We start from the raw sequence: 26523 nt of genomic DNA on the forward strand, positions 1-26523 counted from the left end.
ATAAATTAGGCTAGAAAGAGGAGATAATGGAGGGCTGCATGCAAGGGGTTCGTCTTTCTTCTCCTTCTCGACCTTCTTCATGTTCTTGGCGCGCAATCAAGTGTCACATGCACTGCTCTTCTTAAACCACCACTCCCATCCGTTTGAACCGAGAGAATTTCGAAGAGAATCTGGGAGTGCAAGGAGAATTTCGAAGAGAATCTGGGAGTTCCTTATCCTTGTTTTAATTTTTTTAAAAAAAAATCAAAAAAATTGTGTGCTCTCCGTTAGGTTCGGGATGGCAAACAGTGCTTCGGAGATAGTTTACGTAAACTTCTCCTTAATATATTATAGATAGAAGAGAATAGAGATATATAAGTATAAAAGTATAGATAATCTCCTTTTGTATTTAAAAAAAAGGCGCACACACAATAGCGAGACACTAGAGCTTTTCTTAACAAGCTACCCGTGAACATCTAGTTATTGAAAAAGACCACTTATTTTGGTTCGAATCGACCCCTGGGGTCAGTTGCGTCATCATGAACCATAAGGTCTGTGTTTTCCATGCCTCATCAGGATTCGGGTTGAGCACTTTTCCATGCCTTATCAGGATGCAGGTTGAGTGCTCCACTTCTTCTCTCTCCAGATCGTTTTTGTAGAAGGAATTTTGCTGTTTGGTCCCCTTTCTCTATCGGATCGATTAGATTTTCTACTGTCTGGCATAACAGGCTAGAGCTCCATCTTCTATGTCTTAGCTTTTTGGTGTTGGCATCTGTGAGAACATCTCTAGCTTTGGTTTTGGCATATGTGAGAACATCCTTCATAAGGAACTTGACTCGCTATCTCTACTTGTCTAGCATGGAGAACACAGAATCATATGAGAGCAACAGAGAAAAGAATGGAGTTTTTTAACGCATGGCTTCATTGTGGGGCTTGGCTTCATCATCGCAGGGCTCATCTTCCTTGCGCCTTTCCAACAAAGGTGGCTACATCAAAGAGCTCCTCCCAATTCCAAAAAGCGAGAGGATGCTTCTCCTCCTTGGCTCCCATGACAACACTGGTTGCTTAGGCCCTCCACGACCTGAGAATGTCCCCCTTGGTCCCCTTGACAGCACCGTTTCCTTGGTCCCTCCTGCAAGTCCATTCATGCTAGTTCGAGGGAAGATGCTCCCCTTGCCCCTCTTGGCAGCACTGGTTGCATAGGCTCTCCACGGCCATTGGCTGAGATCACATCAATGGAGGATGTCTCCCTTGGTCCCCTTGACAGCACCGTTTCCTTGGTCCCTCCTGCAAGTCCATTCACGCCGAGCAGTTCGAGGGAAGATGCTCCCCTTGCCCCTCTTGACAGCAACAACAACAATCTCTGCCTGGTCCCGTCCTCACTTGGTCCTATCCTGTAGATCCAGCCTGCTGGAACAAGTAAGTCAGCCTTTCTTCTTTCATTTATATAGTCTATTGGTATCTGTTTCTTAATATCGCTTGCATTTGTTTTAATATAGCTTCTCTCTCTCTCTCTCTCTCTCTCTCTCATACACAGACAAACACACACACACACACACATGCCTTTGTTCATCGATCCGTATTCCTGCAGAAGAAGCTCATGATGATGTCGCTATAGCTTTCTTTGCAATCAACATGTTTGCCAAAGAAACCTGAGTTTGCTTTGTTGAACTTTGTTTTAGAGGATTTTTGTTGATTTCTTCTTTCATTTTTGTAGGATTCTATCTTGTCGTTGCTTGTATTTGTGCTAATATAGCTAATAAGTTACTGTGAAGCATCACTTAGATGCCTAGTGCTTTAGTGCTTTGCTTTTACACTTAACATGCTTGCCACAAAAACTTGACTTTGAATTGTTTCACTTGGTTTTCATAAGAATCTTCATTGTGTTCATTCTGATACAGCTAGAAAGGTGCTTTTATGTTCTCACTATGCTTTTAAAGTTCCCTCATACGCACACCCAAAGCCCCCCAGCTCCAAGCTTCTTGCTGAATTTATTTGTTGCAATTTCCAAATCTTGCAATGAGTACATACTCGGCAATGCTGCCGCAATAGCTAGGATTTCTTTCTCTACAAGTTCATCCTCTTCCCTGGAGCTTGTAGACATTTTCAAGATGCAGAAGTAGACTGCAGGGCTACCACAAATGAGTAAAAAGGCAGCTAGGACAATTGTAGCAGGGATTAAGACGCCAATATTGATGTTGAAAGAATGTGCACAAGCGGAAGCAATGAACAAGAGAGAGAGAAAGATTGCAAGCAAGAACTGAGCTTTATTAGCTTGAGGTTACAGAGTACAAGAGCCAGCAAATAGGGCACATAATGATATGATGGAATGAATAAGGGAGCAACTCTTATATACTTGTGCATGAGGCAGTCGGCTGTAGGAAACAGGCCGACAGCTCCACGACAGCATGAGAGATGCAATATTTTAACACCCTCTCTGCATCTTGAAGTGTGCAAAAAAGTCAGAAGAAAACTGATGACGAAGGTGCGACCATAGACACCTCAGCATGGCCAGTACTGAGTACACCTCGGAAAATGCACATGTCAGCTTGTTGTCTTCAGAGAACATAATGCCACTATAAAGAGCAAAAGAAAATCTGCTTGGCTTCAAACTCAAAGTAGAACTGTGAACACATCACATCTAATAACCTCGAACAAATGAACATGGAACACATCCTGTCCATAGTCTCTGCTAACCAATAGTTTTGGAACTCATCCGAACCATGAAGGAAACTTGGTTGATCCTGGAACTCATCCGGACCATCAAGTGAACTTGCCTGTCTTTATACTTGGAACTCCGACACACGGGTCCCATGCTCCAGATTTAATATAAGAGAGCTTTTGAAAGCCTCCTCTTCCGCCCACAAGCCGTTTCTGGAAGACAGCACGCGGGGGGATGCCCTTAGGATTAGAGCAGGACACCAGTCATGTTCTCTCCAGACTGTAAGGCCTTGGGAGAGCTTGGGTTGTCACTAGACGGGTCTGTGTCAGTGTCATGTGACTTGTCTTTGCCCTTCTTTGAAGACTTGCCCTTGTCCTTGGCTTTGCCTTTGTCCTGTGACTGACAATCCTTTGACAGGTGGCCTTTCTTCCCACACTTGTAACACCGACTCCGAACTTTCTTCAGGCACTGTCAAGAGTGCCTGATCAGGTCCAATAGACGATGAAACTTTCAATTTTCCCTGAGAAACTAGGATGGATTCCTCTTCCAAGAGGAGAGTACACAGATCATCAAACTCGAGGGAACGTGTTGTGATGTGAACCCGCAAAGCTCGGGAAACCATGTCATAATTTGCAGGAAGCCTGATGAGGAGGAGAGCAGCTAACTGAGAAGAGGTCAGGGCAGTACCCATTGCCACTAATTGGTCATGAATTACCTTAACCTTTCTCACAAACGACTGCATGGAAGTCCCTGCTGTAAACTCTAGAGAAAAGAGTTGACCTAGTAGGTTGACAGACCGCATTGTAGAGTCTCGTGCATATAGGTCTGTCAGCTTTCTTCAAACAGAAGCAGCACAATCCAATGTTTGCACGGCGGGGGAGACCTCTGGTGAGATGGCTCATACAAGTGCAGAGTGAGCTTTTGAGTCTTGATTCTCCCTAGCTGAAAGTTTGGCGAGAAAGACATCCTCCTGGTCCTGAGTCCACTTCCTAGAGCTGGTAGGCATTCGGACTTTCGTTCGTGGCCCTGAACAATCTCCCAGAGACCCTTGTGTGTGAACCAGACCTTCATCTGTAGCTTCTAGTGATCATAGTTTGTACCACTGAGCTTGTCCTCCTTGTTCGTGCAGGGGGGACCCATGTTTGCCTCAAAGAAGCTATGTCTCAAACAACCTCTGTAGCTAAGCAATCCACATGCTCTCTCAAGAACCTTTCCACAGGATCCAACTAGGGACTAATAGCCCCCTTTGAAGATGCACGTTGGACAGCAGCAAAAGAAACACAAAAACACACCACCGGGAACCTCCTACCGGAAGAGGGAGGGGATCTTGGAGGGAGAGGAGCTGATGTGCCACTTGTCTGATGCACTTACTGAAACTACAGCTAGAACTCCTCCACTTGCCTCTGTAGAAGAAAACGTAGCTTGGGGGCTGGCGGACAGCAGTTGGAGAGCTTGTCGAGCAAAAACGCAGCTAAGAAAGAGAAACGCAGCCACTGTTTTGAAGGATAAGCAACCAGCCCTGTAGCAACTCCCAAAGCTCCAACCAGCTCTCCAATGTGTTGAATAATGAATAAAACAGCCCAAAAGGCCTCTTGAGGGAGGCGCCTTTTTCCAGTGCCACCTATGGGGCTTGGTGGGTGCACAAACTGGCCCCATAAGGTGTCCAGGTAGGTGTCCAGCCCATAGTGCTCCATTTGTCCTGTTTGTATAAGTTTAGGTCCAACCAAATGGGAAATGGCCATAAGCTGTCCGGACTTCATTAATTTTTTTTTAAAAACTGTTGAAACACTTTTAAACCTTTTCTTAAATGCCCATGTAAAAGATCTGATCTTAACTCTACTTGTTCTGCTTCCATCATCTGGTTAGATCACCTACTTTGGTTTGTTTTCCAAAACCTTCCCAAATTTTCATCCGGACCTGCTCTTGGATGGGTGGGCTCCTTTCCCAGCGAAGTTAGAACTGCTCTCATTGTTTACTTTTGGTTCCATGCCTTTATGCTCGAAGCTGCCACCAGTAAGTTGTGCCCCTTCTCTCACAGCAGGCGGTGGTGGTCTTTTGCGGTGAATATCTTCTGCCATCTCTGGCTGTCCATTTGGACCATTTTCAGCCCCATTTAAGGGCTGGTTTTGTTGCTGTAATGGCTGATTTACAGCCCTTGGTTGTTGTCCATGATGTCCATCATCATCAAAGATGACTCTGCCAGGCTCCTGTTGCCTTGCAGGCTCCTTATACATGCATGTTTCATAAAAAATGACATCATTGCTGCGTATAATCTTTCTATTCACTGGATCCCAAAGTCTATACCCCATTTCACCTCTGTCACCATATCCTAGGAATATGCATTTGTGAGACTTAGGATCAAGTTTGGTGCGTATTTCCCTGCGTATGTGCACGTACGCAACACAACCAAACACTCTCAAGTGCTTGTAGGACGGAGGCTTCCCTGTCCATACTTCCTCTGGCACTTTCCCACTAAGCCTCGTGTTAGGTGACTTGTTTATAAGATGAACGGCTGTCATAACAGCTTCAGCCCAAAAACCATGAGGTAACGCAGCATGTGACAACATAAAACGGACCTTCTCCTGAATGGTCCTGTTCATCCTCTCTGCTGTCCCGTTTTGTGGAGGATCATAAGGAGTAGAGAGCTCCCTCTTGATGCCTTTAGCATCACAAAAGTCCTGAAACTGTTTGGACATATACTCTCCACCATTGTCGGAACTCAAAGCCTTCAGTGTTTTGCCTGTTTGATACTCAACATGAGCAATAAACTTCTCAAACACTGAGAATGTATCACTCTTCAAACGAAGAGGATAAACCCACACCTTGCGTGTGGCATCATCATAAAAGACACAAAATATTTTGCCCCTCCCAAAGAAAGCTGAGGCATCTCACATACATTTGTATGCACAAGCTCTAATTGAGCATCTTTCTGTCCAAGAGCTTTCTTGTGGGGGCACTAGAGTTGCCTGCCATATATACAATGCTCACAAAACTGAAAACTTGAGAACTTTAGAGAAGGCAAGTAACCAAAACGAGACAATTGCTCCATTCCTTTGACACTCATGTGTCCCAACCGGCTATGCCACATAGAGATTTTCGGCAGCTCGGTTGCATTTACATTAACATGGTGACAAACACCAGCATGCATGAAGTAAAGAGTGTCCACCTTAGAGCCTCTGGCAACAACCAGTGAGCCCTTACTAATCTTCCACTTTCCACGACCAAATGTGGTAACATAATCAGCATCATCAAGCTGTCCAGTAGAAAGCAGGTTCTTCTTGATCTCAGGCACATGCATGACATCATGGAGCATAAGCTGTGAGCCATCTGAAAACACAAGCCTCACATCACCTCTGCCAAGAATCTTGCATGCATGGTTGTCACCCAAATAAACTACTCCTTCATTGCCAGCAGTATACCTGACAAATAAGTCTCTGCAATCTGTGACATGAAAGGAGGCACCTGAATCAATGATCCATGAGTGCATACCATGACCATCTCCTGCAAGGAGTGAATGGGCATCAAGTGAAGACGTGAATAGGACTTCATCCTCACTGTCACCTGCATGTGACACATTGACTTCTTCAATCTTGACTCCGCTTTTGCCCTTTGGCTTCATCTTTGTCTTTGTCTTTTCCTTTGCCCTTTTCCTTTTGATCATTCTTCCATTTGTAGCATTGCTTTTTGATATGTCCCTTCTTGCCACAATAATGGCATTCCAAGTCCTTTTTGGAGCGAGACTTGCTCCTTCCCCGTTCTTGGCTGTTACCCCTTTGCTGGGATCTCCCACGTGCATTCATTGCATTGGACTTTCCAACAGAGTTGTTCTTCCTGTTCATCTCCTCTTGAAGGAGAGCACCCTCCACATCTGCATATGACAGCATAGCATTTGAATTGCTAGTGGCTGTCCTGAATGTGTCCCAACTCTCTGGCAAAGTGCATAAGAGAAAGGTGGCTTTGAACTCATCGTCCATTGCCAACTTTTGATTGATGACCTGGTTGACAATACCATTAAACTCATTTAGATGGGCTGTCATAGACGTCCCTTCCTTCTTTTGAAGACCTATGAGTTTCTTCAACCAATACACTTTGCTTGAAGCACTTTGCTGGGCATACAAGTCCTGCAATCTTTGCCACATTCCCCAAGCTGTCTTCTCTTCATGTATGCTGAAAAGTAAAGTGTCTGACACAGACAACATGATGGTGGATCTTGCCAGCTCATCCATATCTTCCCATTCTTCAGCAGTAAGAGAAGTGGGCATTACACCCCTTTCTTTGATGGGCTTCTGGAGCAACACATTATAGCACTGGGTTTGCCAAATGTCATAATTATGTGAGCCTTCAAGCTTCTTGATGTGAAGCAATGAAGAGCTCTCACCTGTGGTTGCCATAGCAATATGCAACCTGTCACAGTCAATGCCTGACTCCTTGCAAGATGTGCAAACACTGCACCAAAAGCACACAAAGTGCTCACAGTTGTTCTCCCAAAGTTTATCTCCCACTGCGGAAGCACGAATGCAACTCTACTCCCACTGTATGTGATAAAATCACCAAAATCTGGTTGCTGCAGATTTAGGACAGCACCTTAAATGTGCTCTGTTCCCCTTCCAAAACACTGTACAACAGTGCTAAGTGCTCACCAATGATGTACCAAACCTGTACCGGCAAGTACAGCAGCAATAAATGCTCTCCTGGCTGTCCAAATGAGTGAAAATCAGACCTTGACAGTCCTCACCACTGCATACAACAGTCCCGAACAGAAATTGGGCAAAAGCCCCTTGACTGCAAGTGGATTTCTGAGGGTTCAAGGCATAAAAGTCTTCCCTGCTGCTTTGCCAAGCTCAACAAGCATAAAATCTTGAAAAGCCCCTTGATTCAAGATCAATTTCTGATCATACATGGTACATTAACGCACATGAAGGCATCCAGAGTCTTCACAATGCTTCCCCCTGGCCACATATACATCCAATACATAAAAGCCCCTTGATTTACAGGCACATTGAGTGCTTGACAGGCATCAACACATTGCCCAAAGCATCAAATGCCAGTGCCTGCATGCAAATCAACCCAATCGGCAAAAAAGCCCTTTGATCTGCACTCCAATTTCCTGCAATTTTGGCCCAAATGTGAGATTTCTCACATCATACAGCATGTATGAATGCCCAATGGCACAGTTACATCAAAAGCCCCAAATTTTGACATCCAATTTCCTGCAAATTGACCCTGAATGTGACCAATGTCACCCAATTTTGCCAATTTTGCTCAAAATTTTAGCAATTTGGCACCTGTACCTGCTCAATTGATGAAAAAAAAAGGACATGCAAAATCCCAAAAAATTGAAGCAAAATACCTCAGACAATTTCGGATTTTTTTGTTTCAGAAAAGGGGCGTTGAATTTGCTGCTGCTGTATACTACTGTTGTACTGTTGCAGTGATACTTGGGGAGAATGACTCTGCAACAGGCAGGCCAAGGAGGCGCTTGGCAGCTGTGTTCATGCAGGTGACGTCGGGTTATGGCCACTGGATGGCTGCGAGGTGTGCAGTTGGATGCGAGTGGGCGTATGCGTGCGTAGCTCTCCTCGTGGGCGACAGGACCTCCACAGGTGCAGAAGACGTCGGGTCCACAGGCTTACGGCACGCTGGTGGGTCACCAGCCTTCGCTCCGGCCTCACCACGTTGCTGCTATTCAGCGCCACGTTTGAGCTTACTGTGACATGGTACCTGCACCACAACGGCGCTCACGTTTTTGTTACACCTTGTGGCCAGCCTGTTTGTTGCTGCCGCCTCTCATTGTCTTGCAGCGAACGTGTACCTTGCTGAGCACCAGAAAGCTCCAAGCAATCTCCTCTGCTCGTGCCAAGCTCAAGGCTCCATAGCCGAGCTTCTTCTTCGCGATGAAGACGACTCCACACACCCGCACACACACGGACACAACCGTGGCTCTGATACCAGTTGAAGGGAGAGAATTAGAGTTAGGGTTTCATGTGGGAGACATACACAGAGAAGAAGAGAGAGAGAGAGAGAGAAAGAGACATATGTGGGGATAAGTCAACTCATGGAATGTGTGTGTGACTCCCCTATCACACATGTATATTTGCTCTAGTACACATAGTGCACTTAGTACATTAAAAGTACTAAGTGTACTATACACTATAACTTATGGGCTTGTACACACTACAAGGGTGGGCATAATGCCTTTACCCCAACACTAGGTTTGTCTGACACATGGCGCAGAGGCCTAAATTGAACATGGCTCAGAGGTTTCTTCAAGACATGGCTCAGAGGTCAACTTGACTTGGCTCAGAGGTCAACTTGACATGGCTCAGAGGTTTCTTCAAGACATGGCTCAGAGGTCAACTTGACTTGGCTCAGAGGTCTCATGAAACTTGGCTCAGAGGTCTAATAGACCTGGCTCAGAGGTTTTGTCCAAAACTTGGCTCAGAGGTTCCATGTACCGAGACGGAAGGGATAAAAAAAAGGTTAAGGAGGCTGAAGGTTTGCACGGTTTAGGTGTCAGGGACCAAGGCAAAAGAATCCAAGAATTTATCTCGAGCGAGAATGATCCTCGGACAAAAAGAAACAGCGGAAAAAAACTTTGGTGACGCTTCCTATTCTGGACCCGCCTGCTTAACCCTCTCTATCTGGAAGAGGAACTGGGGGTCAGGAGGAAGCAGAGATCAGGGTATACACCGCAAGCTCAAAACTGTCATGAGTCACTCGATAGCATGTGGACGATGTCTCAACAATGCCAGGGGGATATGACTCAAAGTGACAAGGGTTTGCCAATGGTGACTCATTGGGAGCCAAAGGAAAAAATGAGATTGTATCCTTGCTACACTCCCCCTCTGAATGGTGAGATAGTGGAGAAATCTCCGATTCCCCCTCTAAAGAGGTTGCTGTCTCCCCCTCTGCGCGGTGAGGTACTGGAGTGTGCTTCAGGTCCCCCTCTGAAACTATGTTAGGATAGTTTGACTTGCAGAGCGGACAGGTCATAATGGGACGTGTATCGCAAAGGATGGCTTCCACTGAGGTCAGACTGTGTCCGAATCCTCGCTGGGAGCCTAAATAGGCAAAATCGACTCTCTGGGAGCAGGGATAGGAGGTTCACGTAGAACCGAAGGGGACTCGCTAGGAGCCGAAAGGGATGCTGATGCTCGAGGAGCCAGAGGAGACTCACGGGGAGCCAAAATAAAGGACTTAGGAAGCCACTGAACTGGAGAATACTGAGCCTTTGCAGTGTGCGTAGGCTGCAGTGAGGTCTTAGTGAGCAATGAAGGCGTCTTATTGCCTCTGATAGCAGAGGTCTTAGTGCCCGATGGGGTCTTATTGCCTCGAGGTGATGAAGAGGTCTTAGTGCCCGATGGGGACTTATTGCCTCGGGGTGATGAAGAGGTCTTAGTGCCCGATGGGGTCTTATTGCCTCAGTTAAGTTGTCTTATGACAAAGCGGGTTGCCTAGAAAGGTCCCGTGGCGCAGCGTGTTCCCTTTGGGAGATGCATGTAGGCCGGCGGGGTTGGCAACAACGGCCTGTGACGACAAGCATCAGTAGAGTGGCTGGGTTTGCCACAATAGGTGCAACTTGTTGGTGTACTGTTAGGCACGGGGGGTAAGGGACCAGGGGCCAACAATTCGGACAACCGTCAGAGACAGGAGTGTCCGGTCTTTTGGCGAGCCTGGGCGCGATAGTAACCCCTCCAATGTCAATGGAAAGAGCACTCGGCTCAGATGCCACTTGGGCAGGGGTAGCACTTGGCTGAGATCCCACTGGGGCACTGGTAGCACTTGGCTGGGTTACAGCAAGTGCAGGGGTAGCTCTAGGCAAAGATGCCACTGGAGCAATTGGAGCACTTGGCTGGGTTACAGCAAGTGCCGGGGTAGCTCTAGGCAAAGATGCCACTGGAGCAATTGGAGCACTTGGCTGGGGTACAGCGGGTGCAGGGGCAGCTCTAGGCTTAGGGGCAGCTGGTACAGGAGCCGGACTCATCTGGGCCATCGAAGGTGCAGGAGCCGCATGGGATTGCTGGACTCCTTCTGCACTTGGCTGCACTGCCATTTGGGCAGCAGGCTGAAAGGATGGCTGACTAGGTGGTGGTCCATAGGACGAAGCACCATAGTTTCCCTGTTGAGATTTGCTATACCAGAAGTTCAAGAGTTGTTCATAGGTTGGCGGATATCCAGACCAATGATTTTCAGTTCGCTGAAAGTATGGCTGGTTGCTAGACCGTGGATTCTGAGGAGGTGGCTGGTAGGTCCCCTGTGTTGGTGGGAAACCCTCTTGGTGTCGAGGGTAACCAGTTTGAGAACCCCCCTGTTGTTGAGGATAACCTCCTGGGTAACTCCCCTGGGTGCGATATGGGTTGAAAGGTGGAGTGGGTGGGAGCGAGTTGAGTGGAGGCAGTATTTTGATTACTTGTTTGAAAAACAGAATGCAAAATTGAAGGAACAGCAGTGCCTTGTTGACCTCCAATCCCTCCGTAACGACCACTCGTTGCATGAGATGCCGGTGGATGCACACCTGGTACACCTGGAATCCCTCTTAAGCTGGAGGTGTCAGCCATCATGGAAGATGAGTGCCCTCTCGTAGCTGGAATTGCGAGTGGGAAGTAAATCAATGTTTGTTGATAATGGCCTTGCTCCTGTATAGCAGGATGCTGCACTTGGGTCGATCCTATCACGGTCTTGAGACGTGACGTCTTCTGGGTGCGGAGATAGGTCTCTAGCTCACGGTTGCTCTTATACCATGTGAAGCGAGAGGACCGTAATACTCCGTAATGCACTTAACAGAAGAATACACACGAAAAGTATCAGAGTGCAAATGAATAATGGTCAAAAGTACAAGTGTGTATGATCCAGTACAAAATAGACCCAAAATGGTGTCTCTCGATGAAGACGGAAGCACGAACAAGGAATGCCGTGAGGTATGACGTCGATAGTCAGGGACCTCGATCGAAGGGTGCCGTGGATGGATCGTCTTTGTGGATCCTGGCACAAGCAACGTCAACGAATAGATGCTGAAGCTGTCGGAGATGACCTCTGGAGAAGGGTGAGCACTGGGCTCAAGGCACTGGGCCGATAAAGGGGTGACAAGGCACTTGGCACACTGTCAAGGTATGGATGTAGAAGCACTGGGCTCACTGACAAGGTACGGGTGTCGAGGCACGGGGCTCTTTGACGAAGTACGGGTGTACAGGGGCTCTCTGACGAGATAAGCACTTGGCCAATGGAAGTGGTAGAGGAGAAGATCTGGAGTTGAGGCTCTGGGAACGGGATCCAAGGCGAAGTGGAGGAGGAGGTGCGCTGGGCTCTCTCTCTCTCTCTCTCTCTCTGTCTCTCTCTCTCTCGGACCACGATGCTGATGCTGTTGGTGACGACGAAGAGATGAGAGGCTGCGCTGACCCCTTTCTCTCTCTCTCTCTCTCTCTGTCTCTCCCTCTCTCTCGCTTCCGCCGCCTTCCCTTCCGCATGCTATTCCCCCTGCTCGCCGCCGCCGCCCTGCTCGCGCCGCCTGCTTCGCTTCCCCCTCCCGCCTGCTGTTCGCCGCCCCTTGTTCGAACTTTCTGTCACCCCCTCCCGCCTGCTCGCTTCCGCCGCCTTCCCTCCCGCATGCTGTTCCCCCTGCTCGCCGCCGTCGCCCTGCTCGCTTCCGCCGCCCTGTTAGCGCCGCCTGCTTCGCTTCCCCCTCCCGCCTGCTGTTCGCCGCCCCCTCTCTGCTCGAACTTTCTGTCACCCCCTCCCGCCTGCTGCCCTGTACGCCGCACAGTTCTGCTGGAAATGGCCAGTCTATGTATCCGTTAGGCTGTGTGCTCCCCTTTCCCCACCCACCCTTGCTCAGGCCCCCAAGGCAGCAGCATAACTCTCTCTCTCTCTCGCTTCTTCCATGGCTTCCCCCTTGCGCAACCCGATGAAGGCGACCTTCATGGTCACAAACAAGAGGATAACAAATGTGGAAAAGGAAATGAAGGAATGGAAGGCAGAGATGGAGGGATGGTGGAAGGAGAAAGCCAACTTTCTCCAAATGGTATTCAATGAGGGTAAGCGGTGGAAAGAGGAGGAGGAGGACCTCATAGCGGAAGTCAAAGACCTTCACGGGGAAGTCAACACGCTCAAAGGCGTAATTTCAGCTCTTCAGAGGGAGCTTGCAGAGGCCAAGGCAAATGGTGGACTTGAAGAAGGTGAAATTCAGCCATCCATGATAGAAGAGCTCAAGGTTATCAAGGAACAAGTACGGGCAATTAAGGAAGAAGAGAAGCAACACGAAGCAAAGACTTCCTCATGGGTGGAAGTCATCACCAAGACGCAAAAGAAGATGGATGAAGCGGAGAAGTGGATAGAGGTCACCAAGAAGGGTAAAGGTAAGGAGATAACAACCCCTACACCTACAATCATTAACATGACTTTGGAAGAGGAACAACGAAGACGTACACGTGCTTTGCATGTGAGGATTACCGGCCTTAAAGACAGGGATAAAGTTGAAGAGGAGGTGAAAGAGCTTATGGTGTTGATGGGGATTGACAGTCCGGCATACGCAAAAGCCTGGAGAGTGGGAAAAAAAAGCGGAGGCAACGGGGAAACATCAAAGGAAAGAGCTCTCATACTTCGCTTCCCCTCTATTGAGGCGAAGAAGGAGTTCTTGAAGAGACGACTCACTTTAAAGAATACAGGCATTTTTCTAGGTGATGATCTTACTCTTTCACAGCTTGCACATATGAAGGAAGTTATGCCAGAGATTAGAGCGGCAAGAGAAAAGGGAAAGAGAGCATTTTATAGAGAAGGGAGGGTGGTCATCGTGGAGCGACGCTCTACATGACGGTGCGAGACCTATGGGACCAAATTAAAGCTGGCAGCCTGGAACTGCAATGGATCCCTCAGACTTGATGTAGGTGCCTTTGAGGACAGCTTTAGAGATAGAGATATAGTCTTCTACTCGGAGACTCACCAGGCTCCTGGTCAGATGATGCCACAGGTGACAGGATACAGATGGGAGACAGCTTGCAGAGTAGGGACGAGATCGGTACACAGTAGTAGAGGATCAGGAGGGGTGGCAGTTCTTTTCAGGGAGGAGATGCAACCGCTTCTACACATCATTCGGAGAGATGATTAGGCCAGATATATGTGGGTGAGACTGAGGGCCGACACAGGCAGATTCCTGTATATTGCCATATGCTATTTTGCTCCTAGTACATCGACATATGCAGCACCTAGAGGGCAGTCTCCTTTCTCTGTGCTAGATGATGACATATGGGAGTTCTCTAGGGATGGAGACATCATCCTGTTAGGGGACTTTAATGCCCGGATGGGCAACCGCCAGACAGCCTTTTATGATACCTCGGAGGAGATGCTGAGAGAGCTGGACACTCTGGATATGGGATTAGACAGACGCTCACAGGATGTGGAGTGCACAGAGTATGGGAGATATTTGGTAGATATGGGGACTGCACATGGGTTGGCCATACTTAATGGCTTGCAGAGGTTTCCGTCAGCAGTTGGATTTACTTGCTTTCCACATAGACATGGTGCTAGCACAGTGGATTATGTTATGGCTATGCCCAGCTTTATTTCATGCATTGAGGACTTCATAGTTGGATCTCGGCCCATTGGGGTAGTAGTGGATCATGCATTGTTGACATTGACTTATCTCTTTTCACTTTACCACAGCTCAGAGGACACGAGGAGCAGATCACACTCGATATACTTTTACCTCAGAGACTGATGCTATCTACACAGATGGGATTTATAGACGTCTGTACACAGAGGAGCCAGGGAGACCTTTGGAGGAGTTGACCCATATACTGACAGAGACTTTACATGATGCAGCGAGAGAGGCATATCCACATACTCAGCCTGTACAGAGACAGCGTTCTAGATGTATGCCCCAGAACAGCTGGTATGATGAGGAGTGCAGAGAGACCAGAGCCCGACTGCAGCGGGAGGTTGCTTTGGGAGTCACTACTCACCGACAGTCACGTATTGCCTTCCGATGCCTTGTGCGAAGGAAGAAGCGGGCCTTCCTTGCTCAGCTAGAGCAAGAATTATACCAGCTGTTCTTGAGCCAGGATTCGAGGGAGGCTTGGCGTCTATTTCATGAGTCCTCCGCTGCTTTGGCCATCACTTCTACAGAGGTCTGGGGTAGTTATGCAGCATCTCTATATACAGTTCCTGGACAGACACCTTTTCCTGACCCGCCAGCACCATGCCCACAGACATGTACTTTCTTTACCGCAGAGATGGTAAGGAAGGCCAATTGATAGGATGAAGACTGGGAGAGCATATGATCATGATGGATTGGTCGCTGAGCACTTTATTCATGCGAGAGACATGCTGGCAGAGCTTCTAGCAGTGATGTTCAATCGTGCTATGTGCGAAGGCTTACCCGAGACTTGGAGTAGGTCCACCATCGTGCCTATCTTCAAGTCAGGGGACCCTATGGAGCCAGGGAATTATCGCACTATTATGATTGGTCACACACTAGCACGATTGTATGCATCCATTCTTGAGCAACAGTTGAGTAGATGGGCAGAGAGAGTTGGCATTCGAGCAGAGGGACAGGCAGGGTTCAGGAGAGGTTTCTCTACTCTTGACCACATCTTGACTCTGCGGGCCATTATTGAGGAGGGCAGGTCGCATGGGCGACGGATTTATTGTAGCTTTGTGGACTTCCGCAAAGCATTTGATACAGTGCCCAGAGCCAGATTGATGAGGCGATTACAGGAGATGGGGGTACCCACAGAGCTCATATGGGGGATTATGGCTTTATATAGATTAGTTGCAGGACAAGTACGCACCCCAGAGGGGGTCTCTACTTTGGTTCACTCCACTATAGGAGTGAAGCAAGGTTGCCTGTTATCTCCTTCACTGTTTGGTATGTATGTGGATGAGGCTTCTGACTACATTGAGAGATTGAGGGACAGAGGAGCCCAGCTAGTAGGTACATGGATCCCACTATTGTTATATGCTGATGATATTGTGTTGATCTCTGACTCCCCTGAGGATATGCAGCGTCATCTGGATGCTTTACATGAGTTTGCACATGATAGTGGATTGTCTGTCAACCTTGGCAAAACCAAGGTTATGGTGTTTAACACCACGCCACAGTGGGTTAGGCGATCAGCTTCCACATTTACATATGGACAAGAGATTGTGGAGTATACAGATGCATATACATATCTTGGGGTAGTATTCAGTGGGCCAGTGTTTTCGATGAGGAGAGCAACAGAGACTAGATTGACTAGAGCACATGCAGCCCTGGGTGGTTTGGAGAGGATGTGTTCGCAGGTTCAGTTTCAGGAACCTCGAACGAAACTTTGGCTTTTTGACACTCTAGTGACATCAGCTATGCTTTATGGAGTGTAGATATGGGGACCTTCAGTGGGCCATCACAGCGCAGGCGGCGGGTGGAGAGGTATGGAGAGGCCTTTGGTATCTATGATTGCTAGGATTATTAGAGCCAAGGCCGTGGTACCTCATGAGATTATTAGAGCAGAGCTGGCGGCTGCCCCTTTGGTGATTGAGGTTCTTACGAGATCAGTCTCCTACATACATGGCTTGTGGGATCTCCCCCGAGAGAGATATGCACGCCTCGCCCTGGAGTCCTCCCGACAGTTAGCTTTACAGGGAGACACGGCTTGTTGGTATGGACAGATGACATCTTGGTTCCAGGCACATGGTTTTAGCATGGACAGATTGCCTCCCTTCCAGTATTCTCTGGAGGCACCCTCTCTCACTCTCACACGGACAGAGATTACCAGACTCATCCGTCAGGATTTAGTTCAGCTGGACATTAGGAGGACATGGATACAGCCGACTGAGGAGCTGGGCACGAAGATGGCTTTCTACAGAGAGCATTTTCTTCAGCTCACAGCAGATGGTTTTGTGATCAGACCCAGTTACATGGATGTACACTTGTCTCATGCAGTACGATGTGCTATTGGTCAGATTCGCACATCCTCACACCAGCTTGAGATTGAGATTGGCCGATATAGAGGTATACCAGCTGAGGCCAGGATATGCCGAGTATGCGATGGGGAGCCAGAGACAGAGCTGCATTATATATGCCATTGTACTGCATACTATGAGATACGTGGTCGTTTCCACTGTTTATTCAGAGAGGGTTTTGGACCACTTTCCAGAGTCATGGGGTACCAGGACCAGAGGTGTTTGGGATTGTTCTTGCTTGAGCTGCAGAGACATAGAGATAGCCTGCTTAGGCGCACAGAGAGCCAGGCTCAGAGGCACATTATAGATTTCTTTAGTCCAGCCATCATTGCGCCAGATGGACCACAGCAGCAGCAGCAGCAGCAGCAGCAGCAGCAGGACATGGATACCGCCCACACCAGGGGTACACTGATTGATCGGAGCTTGGGTGGTCCAGACGCCCACGACTACGGAGGAGGGCATCCCAGCATAGACGGAGGTTGCAGCGGCAGATTCGGATTATTCTTGCGAGGCATGCGGGACACCCAGTCAGGGTGCTGACCATCGAGGATATTGAGGAGATCCGCCAGTGTCCGATGCGGCACATATTATGAGATGGAGGCACCTCCATAGTGTACCCCTCCGTCCCACATGATATTGTATCCCCTCACTATATTCCACTCACCTCCATAGCGTACCCCCCCCTCACTATATTCCAGTTCGAGTTTCATTTTCTAGGTGCCAGTGGTATCATCTTTATTTTTCATTTTCTGGGTTTTTTTTAAAATCCAGACATTATATCAGATCCACCATGATGTAACTTTTGGTCTCATAGGTCATTATGGCCTTTTGAAGACGTTAATATAACATTTCATTTCATTTCATTTCTCCCTCTCTCCCAAGGTACGAAGTGGAGGAGGAGAGATGATCTCTGATGATGAAGTAGGGGATTACGATCTGCTCTCTCTCTCTCTCTCTCTGTGCAGGTCGCCCTCCTGCCTGCCGCTGTAGGCTGCCTCGTTACCCTGTGCGCAGGTCGCCCACCCACCCTTGCTCGCTGCTCTGTCTGCCTGCCGCCGCTGTAGGCTGCCTCGCTGCCCTGTGCGCAGGCCGCCCTCCCTTTTCCCACCCACCCTTGCTTAGGCCTCCAAGGCAGCAACTAGCAGGGGAAAACATGTCTCAACCCCTGGGGAGGGGAAACAGGATGGTGAGACAACCTTTCACACCCCCACGAAGGCACCAAATGCCTACCGCAGAAGATTGAGGAAAGGAATCATGTCCCCTGGCGGCTCACGAAGGATTACGAAGATGGCCCGACGATATGAGGCCCTTTATGAGGAGATACAGCTTCACATAAGGACAGAGATGAACACCATGCGGCGACAGGAGCTTGAAAAGGAATGGACCGAGCAGATGCATGCCCAAAGGAAAGTGATATACGAAACGCTAAAGGAAGAGATATATGTCCAATTGAAGGGAGAAATGCAAGCCCAAGTACGGGTTGAGATGGAATTAGCCCAAGCCTTGATGCACACGGAAATGAAAAAAGAGATGCAGAAATGGAAGGATGACATGCTCCGAGAGATTGGCACATCGTACGAAGGCACTTTAAAGACATGTATGGCTGACCGCGAAAAAGACATCACAGAAATGCAAAACACTTTGGAATCATGTAAGGCAAAAGTGGCTGTAGGTGAGAAGGAAATGCATTCATGGGCTGAAATTGCCAGTGCCACAAAGAAACAAATTGAGGAAGTCAACCCATGGATTGAAGTAGTAAAAAAACAGAAGGATACACTAGTCAATAAAGTAGGGGTGGTGAATGCTACATTTGAAGAGGAAGCCAAGAGACGGGCACGTGCCTTATTTACATGTACGTGTAGTTGGGTGGGAAGATAAGGGAAATCCCGAAGAGGATGCAAAAGTTCTTGCAACAAAAATTGGAGCCACTGATGTACCCATTACCGGAGCATGGCGAGTAGGCAGAGATGAAACTAGGGCGAAGATATTGATCGTCAGGTTTGGTGACTTGGAGAAGAAGAAGGCCTTCCTCTCCAAAAGGATGGCCCTTAAGGGGGAAAAGATTTATTTGGATGAGGACCTTACACTGGCACAGATAGCACACTGGAAGGAACACATGCCGCGTGTGCTTGAGGCAAGGAAAGAAGGGAAATGGGCAGTATACAGAGATGGCCGAGTCATCATTACGGAGAGGAGGCCCGCTTGACGGTGCGCGGCCTATGAGACCTTGCGATTCACGGTGTGGAATTGCAATGGAGCCCTTAGAACAAATGCAGGATACTTTGAGGATACTTTCAGACACAATGATATTGCTATGTATACGGAGACCCATCAGTGCACAAACAAGAGGCTTCCTGACGTACGGGGTTATAGATGGGAATCATTTTTCCGCCCTTAGCCACGCACAGTGGGAGGTACCAGAGGATTTGGAGGAGTGGCAATACTTTACAGGGGGAGCTTCGTGACAAAATACATGTGGTACATAGAGATGCAGATGCGAGGTACATGTGGGTCCGAATATGCAGAGAGGGGCTCCGCGAGCTATATGTGGCGGTTTGCTACTTTCCCCCAGTCCACTCCAGGTTTGCACCATTAGGAGAGTCGCCCTATATACCACTATATGATGATATCATGAGGTTTGCCAGCATGGGAGACATATTACTATTGGGAGACTTTAATGCACGCAGAGCAGACAGAGCTGAATGATACTCAAGAGGCTATGTACCGGGAGATCACGACAGAGGATGTAGGGTTGCAGAGATCAGCATAGGATGGGGGGAGATTACAGATTATGGGGCAGGCATATTCTCACACACGGGAGTGCACATGGGTTGGTCATATACAATGGCTTATCGAGATGGCAAGGATCATATGCTCTCACACATTGGAACTCTAAAGGGGGAGCGAGCACGGTGGACTACTTGATGGGATCTCCTTCATTGATACCTGATGTGCGGGGTTTCACTATTTCCAGTAGGCCCATTGGCATAGCAGCCGATCATGCATACCTGAGTTTCACACTAGTAGGTAGATCCCTGAGAGATGGGCCAGCCACTCATCTACCTAGGTACCCGAGGTATCAGTTTACACGTGAGACGGTTGGGGTTTACTGAGATGCAGTATTTGATGGCTTGTTCGCTTTAGACCCGCAAAGCCCTCTGGACGAGATCACGAGAGGATTGGCAGGTGTACTACATGCATCCGCCTCATATGCGTTTCCCTGCACTATGATCCCTTCCACCCACCCCCGCAGCACTGCCCCATAGAACAGTTGGTATGATGATGAGTGTGGTGAGACACGAGCACAGCTACAGCGTGAGATTGCCATTGGGTCTCACACGCATATACAGGCCAGGATGATCTTTCGGTGCCTTGTGCGGAAGAAGAAACGAGCCTATCTAGCTAAGCTAGAGGAGGAGATCTACCAACTCTTCCTGGGGAAGGACATCAAGAGGGCATGGAAGATGTTTTAGGAGAGACAGCCTGGTACTCCGATTACAGCACCTGAGGCATGGCATACTTAATGCTAGAGAGCTATATGATGCACCAGGACAGCCCCCCACCCCCCTCCACTGGGAGCTAGACCGGCTAGCAGCACCTTTTTTAGTATGCGGATGGTGCTAGATGCGATAGACAGGTTACATAATGGAAAGGCACAGGATCATGATGGGCTAGTTGGAGAGCACTTCTCATATGCATGAGACACTTTGGCTCCGCTCATCGTACATGTGTTTAATCGTGCCATTTGTGAGGGTTTCCCGACAAGCTGGACAGAGCATATCATTGTACCACTCTTTAAGAGTGGGGACCCCATGGTACCAGGCAACTATAGGACGATCATGATTGGTCATTACTTGGCCAAACTATATGGCTCTATATTGGAGTCGGAGCTGAGCCGATGGGCAGAGAGGCATGGTCATTGAGCACATGGACAGGCTGGCTTCAGGAGAGGATTTACTACCTTGGATCACATACTGACACTTCGGGCACTTATTGAAGAGGGAAGGGCATAGAAGAGAAGGATATATTGCTGCTTTGTGGACTTCCGCAAAGCCTTCGATACCGGACCACGTGCCAGGCTTATGCACAGATTGAATGACATTGAGGTACCCGAGGATATGCAATGGGGGATATATGCTTTGTATGAGTCTGTGACAGGCAGAGTCCGAGCTCCAGGCGGACTATCTGATAGGGTGACCAGCACGATAGGGGTGAAGCAGGGATGCCCGCTATCGCCCACCCTCTTTGGAGTGTACATTGATGCGGTCTCTGATTATGTAGACAGATTGGGAGGCCCAAGGGCATGCCTGGCAGGGGTGTTGATACCCATCTTGTTATATGCTGATGATATTGTTCTAATATCAGATTCTCCGGAGGGATTATAGAGACACTTGGATGCATTACAGGCTTTCTGTGCGGATAGAGATCTGACAGTGAACCTTGGGAAAACCAAGGTTATGGTGTTTAACACCACACAGGCATGGGTGACGAGATCAGAGCCTCAGGTCACTTTCCGAGGGGAGCCGGTAGAGTATGTCAGGTCATATGTCTACTTGGGAGTTACTTTCATAGGACCGCGTTTCTCCCTGAAGGAGGCAGCAGTAGCTAGATTAGCTCGAGGGCATGCAGCCTTGGGGGCACTTGAGAGGCAGTGTGCACACATACAGTTTCAAGAGCCACGCACCAAATTGTGGCTATTTGATATGCTTGTCACACTGACCCTCTTGTACAGAGCTCCAATTTGGGGGCCCAGTATACATCATAGATCTCAGAGAGGGACAGATGAGGGATGGAGGCAAATGGAGAGACCACTGATTATGATGATTGCCCGCATGATTCGGAGCAAATCAGCAGTACCACATGAGATTGTTCGGGCTGAGTTGGGTGTCCCACCAGTAGTAACGGAGGCCCTATTCTAGGCAGTTACCTTTTTAGAGCGGCTATGGGAGCTCCCTCAGCAGAGGTACTCCCGATCGGCATTGACCTCATCCATACAGTTGGCAAAGGATGGAGATACTCATTGCTAGTACTCTTAGATGAGATCATGGTTTGACCTACATGGTTTGCGGATAGAGGCACTACCACCCTTTCAATACAGTCTGGATTGTCCATTTTTGGATCTGATCCGCTCGGAGCAAAACCGCGTGATCAAGATGGATATCATCAGAGTGGACACAGAGAAGACATGGACTTGCCCCCTTGAGCCCTTAGGCATGAAAATGGCTCATTAGAAGAGCCATTTTCTACACCTCTCCTCTCACCAAATGATTTTATCACCCGCCCGGCGTACATGGATGTACACCTATCACATGGGATACGTTGTGCCATTGGACAAATCCGGACCTCATCACACCAGTTGCAGATTGAGACAGGGCGATATGTGCATCACATCTTGGATGACCGCATTTGTCAGCTATGCTACCAGAGGTAGAGACAGAGGAACACTACATTTGCCGATGTACTGTCTATTATGAGATCCGAGGGAGATATCACTGCCTCTTCTGAGAGGGTTTTGGGCCGTTACGCAGGGTCATGGAGTTTGAGAATCAAAGATGCCTGGGATTGTTTCTACTTGAGCTCAGGAGACATAGAGAGACCCTCTTAGCAGACAGGAAGCCGAGCCATGATGCACCTAGACAGAGGACCCTGACAGATTTCTTCGGCACCAGCACCAGCACCAGCACCAGCAACCCAGTCCACACACCTCATGATACCTCCTCCATTGGGCCATCAGGGCACCGACCACGCTCCCAGGTCGTCACCACAGATAGAGCAGTTATCTTATGTCGTGCTCGTCGGCCACGCCCACCAGGATCCCGACCACGACATCCTCACCATCGCCAGATCAGAGCCATTATTGCTCGGCATCGGAGGCGCCTACCTCGCTTCTACAACCTCTCCATTCTAGACAGCCCCATGGCAGAGATACTTGATCTAAGGAGAGGGCAACACTTCAACTGATCAGCATACATGGATCTACGTGATATGGTCCATCCTCAAATAATCTTCGAGTTGTTTGTCAACTCATCTTCCTCAGCTTGGCTCATCCTGTAAGGTGGAATACTAACAGGTTGAGTACCAAGGACCAGATCAATACGATGATCTACTGCCCTTTCAAGTGGTAAGCCTGATGGCAGTTCCTTAGGAAATACATCTTGAAACAAATCAAGCATCTTCTTTAATTCGTTGCTTTCAAACACACTTAATTCATTAACATCCATAGTAGGTATGAGAAATGAAGAAAGGGGAATCAAGATACAATGGAAAGCATTATACAAAGAAGAATCCATTATATTTCCAAAATCAACGTTATTTACAAGAGGTCCTTGAGAGGGATGTATACAATCACCTAAGATACAATACTGGGTGTTCTTATGTTCAAAAGAAAAAGTATGACTAGACCAATCTATCTGGACCTGAAGAGTCTTAAACCACTCAATCCCTAATAACAAGTCTACATGCTCTAGATGCATAATATAGCACTCCAGAGTATCTTCGTAGTCCTGAATCCGGATTGGTAGCTTCTCCACCTTTCGATCCCATGATTGCCCACCCGTAGGTAGGCGTACCTCACAGGTATGATCGCTAGGTGTTGTGTCAAGACCCAATTTCTGCACAAGTTTGTAATTAACAAAGTTGTGTGAGTTGCCAAGTTCAGAAGAATGTGTATTCTATGGCCATTCACTTCTCCATAAACTCGGAGAAGATCATGCACGCCAAAAACTTTAGAGTTGAACATACAATTAGAACATGAACTAGAGCGAGAAAGTACAGTGACTGCAGTACGTGTTAAAGACGATTGGTTGGCTGCCTTTGGCTTGGGTCTTGCATTGGTCTTTGCACCCTTCTTCTTCGGGCACTCGTTACACATATGTCCTTTTTCTTCGTAGATGAAGCACCGATCCTCTTTCTTGAGCTTCAAAGCCTTGAGGAGACGGTTTTTCTTTGCTGGTGTTGAAGTAGAATTCTTCGAAGATTGGTCCGAAGACTTTCCTTCAGTCGTGCCAGCCCATCAGTGCGGAGAACTTCCTTTTGTGCTTGTTCCCCCGCTCGGTCATGGGTTTAGATTTGGAAGAAACCATTGTATTGTCATAAATACGAGCAGAATGAATGGCCTCGTCCAAAGTTTTGCATTTGTTCTTTTTAACCTATAAACGGTGCGAGTCGGGTAAACCGGCTAGGAAGAAACCCAAAAGAGTAGTAGAATCCATCTTCGTAGCTTTCATCTGCAAGTCTCGAAATTTCTGGAGGTAGACCTCATAAGTGAGGTTCTGTGAGGTCATGGTCAAATTGGCAAACTGAGCAACTATATCGTAGTCATCCTCCTCCTTGAGAAATTCTTTCTTGAAGACTTCTTCAAACTACGCCCAAGTCATTGGTTTAGGGTTGAATTCTTTCCACCAAAGCAAAACTTTGCCTAGAGGAAACCTGCTGCTAACTGGATGTTTTTACCATCGTCCTATAGATGAAACTGAAAATGGACTTGCCACTTATGTAGCCAAGTGTCCACTATCTCTTTGGTACTGCTTTTGCTCGCTCCCAAACTGCTCCGGAGTAATATTAGGGCCTAAAGCAGATGCCGAAGTATCCATACCCGAAAGAGTAGATAGGGTAGTGGTCAACAAAGAGATGGAGTTCTGTAAAGCCTGCATCTAAGTGGCGACTTGTGCTTGATGTTCCGCAAAAGAAGTTTTGAGAGCAACTTTAAACTCTTGGAAATCTGATTTTGAACCGAGAGGCACTTGGGATTCATCATGTGCAAGCTCACTTTGAGCTTGAGGGAGAGTGTTTAGAATCCAGCTTTACATTATCGAGAGGTGGTGGTTACACATCCATAATGCAAAGACTAACTTGTGTTTTTGTGTGATTGATGCAAGTATAGCTTGATCTCCCTCAAGTCGAAGTACCCAACACGATGATCGGAATCTACACTTTGTAAACAACTATATGAACCACTATATCATGTTCTTTGCTTCACCAATTTATCACATGTACAACCCTCACTTTAAATTGATATATTGATACAATTATAGCTCACTAAATTATGAATCTATTCCATGTCTTAGTTTTTGTGGTGTGATTTAATGGGTTTGAAATTACTGTGCACGCACACACACACACACACACACACATAGATGGGAGTGCCAAAAAATCTATAGCAAAATCTCTCTCTCTCTCTCTCTCTCTCTCTCTCTCACACACACACACACACACACACACACACACACACACACACACATGGGAGTGCCAAAAAATCTATAGCAAAATCTCTCTCTCTCTCTCTCTCTCTCTCTCTCTCTCTCTCTCTCTCTCACGCGCACGCGCACACACACACACACACACACACACACACACACACACATAGAGTGCTACTTTTGGCTACTAGCATTTCGTCATTTTGAGGCCTACCATGACCCCAAACTGTAGTCTTGTGCATGTGTGTCGGTATGGCATGTTTGTGGGCAATTTTCATTCTTTTTGTGTGTGTGTGGGGGGGGGGGCAATGTTGCTGCTTGTCTGCTTTTCCTATCTAATACCATCTACATCCATCATATCTATAAACTTTCTTCCTACAAAAACACGAGGATTGGCATTTAGACATGTCTCATCTTGCAGTCCTTTTGCGATATCCCTCCCTACACTATGAGTTCTCTAAGCAATCAATCCCTGCTTTTGAGTTTAAAATGTCATGGCAACCTCTACTAGTTCCTTGCGCATGGTGCAACACTATAACATTCATACCGTAGGTAGGAGGGAGGGAGAACCAGCTTGTGGAAAGCCATCAACTCTCACATGATTTCAATCTAATGACGTGAGGGCGTGGCCTTTCACACACACACACACACAACTTCTGAACCCACATGACGAATAGGAAGGGGTGCTACAAGTGGTTTGGTAAGGTTGCAAGCGGTTTGAGGAGGACCACCAAACATCGAGTGTTGATATTTTTGTTGGTTTTCCATACCAAATGGCAAGAAGTTCTCTTAATTTGAAACTTCATCAATTCTCGGGCACAAATTTTGGGTTTTTCTAAGTTCTAAAAGTGATGTGGTGCTTTGGAATGAGTTAGGTAAACCTTTCTTTTGGACATGTAGATTGTTTTCCCAAAAAGAAACTTATGAAAAGAAAGCCGCGGAATGGAGCAGCATCCAACAACAATGAAGGGTCTCCAACATGAAATGATAAAACATAGGTGTGACATCTTTCTTTCTTTCTCTTCAACTCATCCTCCTTGTCTTGTCGACCTCGCCTCTATCATATAGAGGCTTCTACATTAAAAAGTGGAAATCATTGCTCAAAAGTAATCTATTTTCCACGTCTTAACTTTAAGGATGATTATCAATGGAGCTGTAGCTTAGTGGTTTATAAGTCTGCGTGAGTGTGAGAGTGCCCCATGAATAGCTCCCAAGATATCTTTACCAATTTAAAGTCTACTTTTAAAAAAGGATGATCTAATGAGATAACTGGGATTCAGATAGAAATTTGTACAAGTTGTCGAGATCTATAATTGAACTAACTCATTTCCCGTCTTGAAAATTAAAGGCTACATGTAATAGTAACCGAGATTTCCAAAGTTCAATTGAGAAATTTACACTATGAACCGGGTTAGTGCTCACGAAAAACCGCCCTTTAGTGTATTTTATCAAGGCAAACTTTGGACCTAAAGGAAAAAACATTTGTCTAATCCTTTTTCAAAAAGGAAAAAATTCGATCCTAAAACTTGATACTCACGGTACGACAAAAGTCTTCCCTTTTTTTCAAGGGTTATGTATGAGTATGTCCTTATTTTAAAGGACATAAAATATATATAGTATATACTACACACCCAAGTTCTAGCCGTTGCAAGACCCCACCCCCGGTAAGAGGAGACGCCGCTGTCCTTTTGTTGGGTTACCGGGTTGTGTGAGCAATGATGATAATCATAGGTTTTATTGCAAACAAATTTCAAA

General features: G+C 47.4%; 1 long non-coding RNA gene across 1 annotated transcript in view; it reads left to right on the forward strand.

The window, feature by feature from the left end:
- The first annotated feature begins 725 nt into the window (after positions 1-725).
- Positions 726-26523, forward strand: part of LOC147614417 (uncharacterized) — a 77537-nt gene continuing 51739 nt past the window's right edge. Inside the window, exon 1 of the long non-coding RNA XR_015263117.1 lies at positions 726-1398. This is a non-coding gene — a long non-coding RNA (uncharacterized LOC147614417). The remainder of the gene's footprint in view (positions 1399-26523) is intronic.

The sequence above is a fragment of the Cibotium barometz genome, chromosome 42 (assembly GCF_041138505.1).
Source record: "Cibotium barometz isolate CiBa-2024 chromosome 42, ASM4113850v1, whole genome shotgun sequence".
Lineage (NCBI taxonomy): Eukaryota > Viridiplantae > Streptophyta > Polypodiopsida > Cyatheales > Cibotiaceae > Cibotium > Cibotium barometz.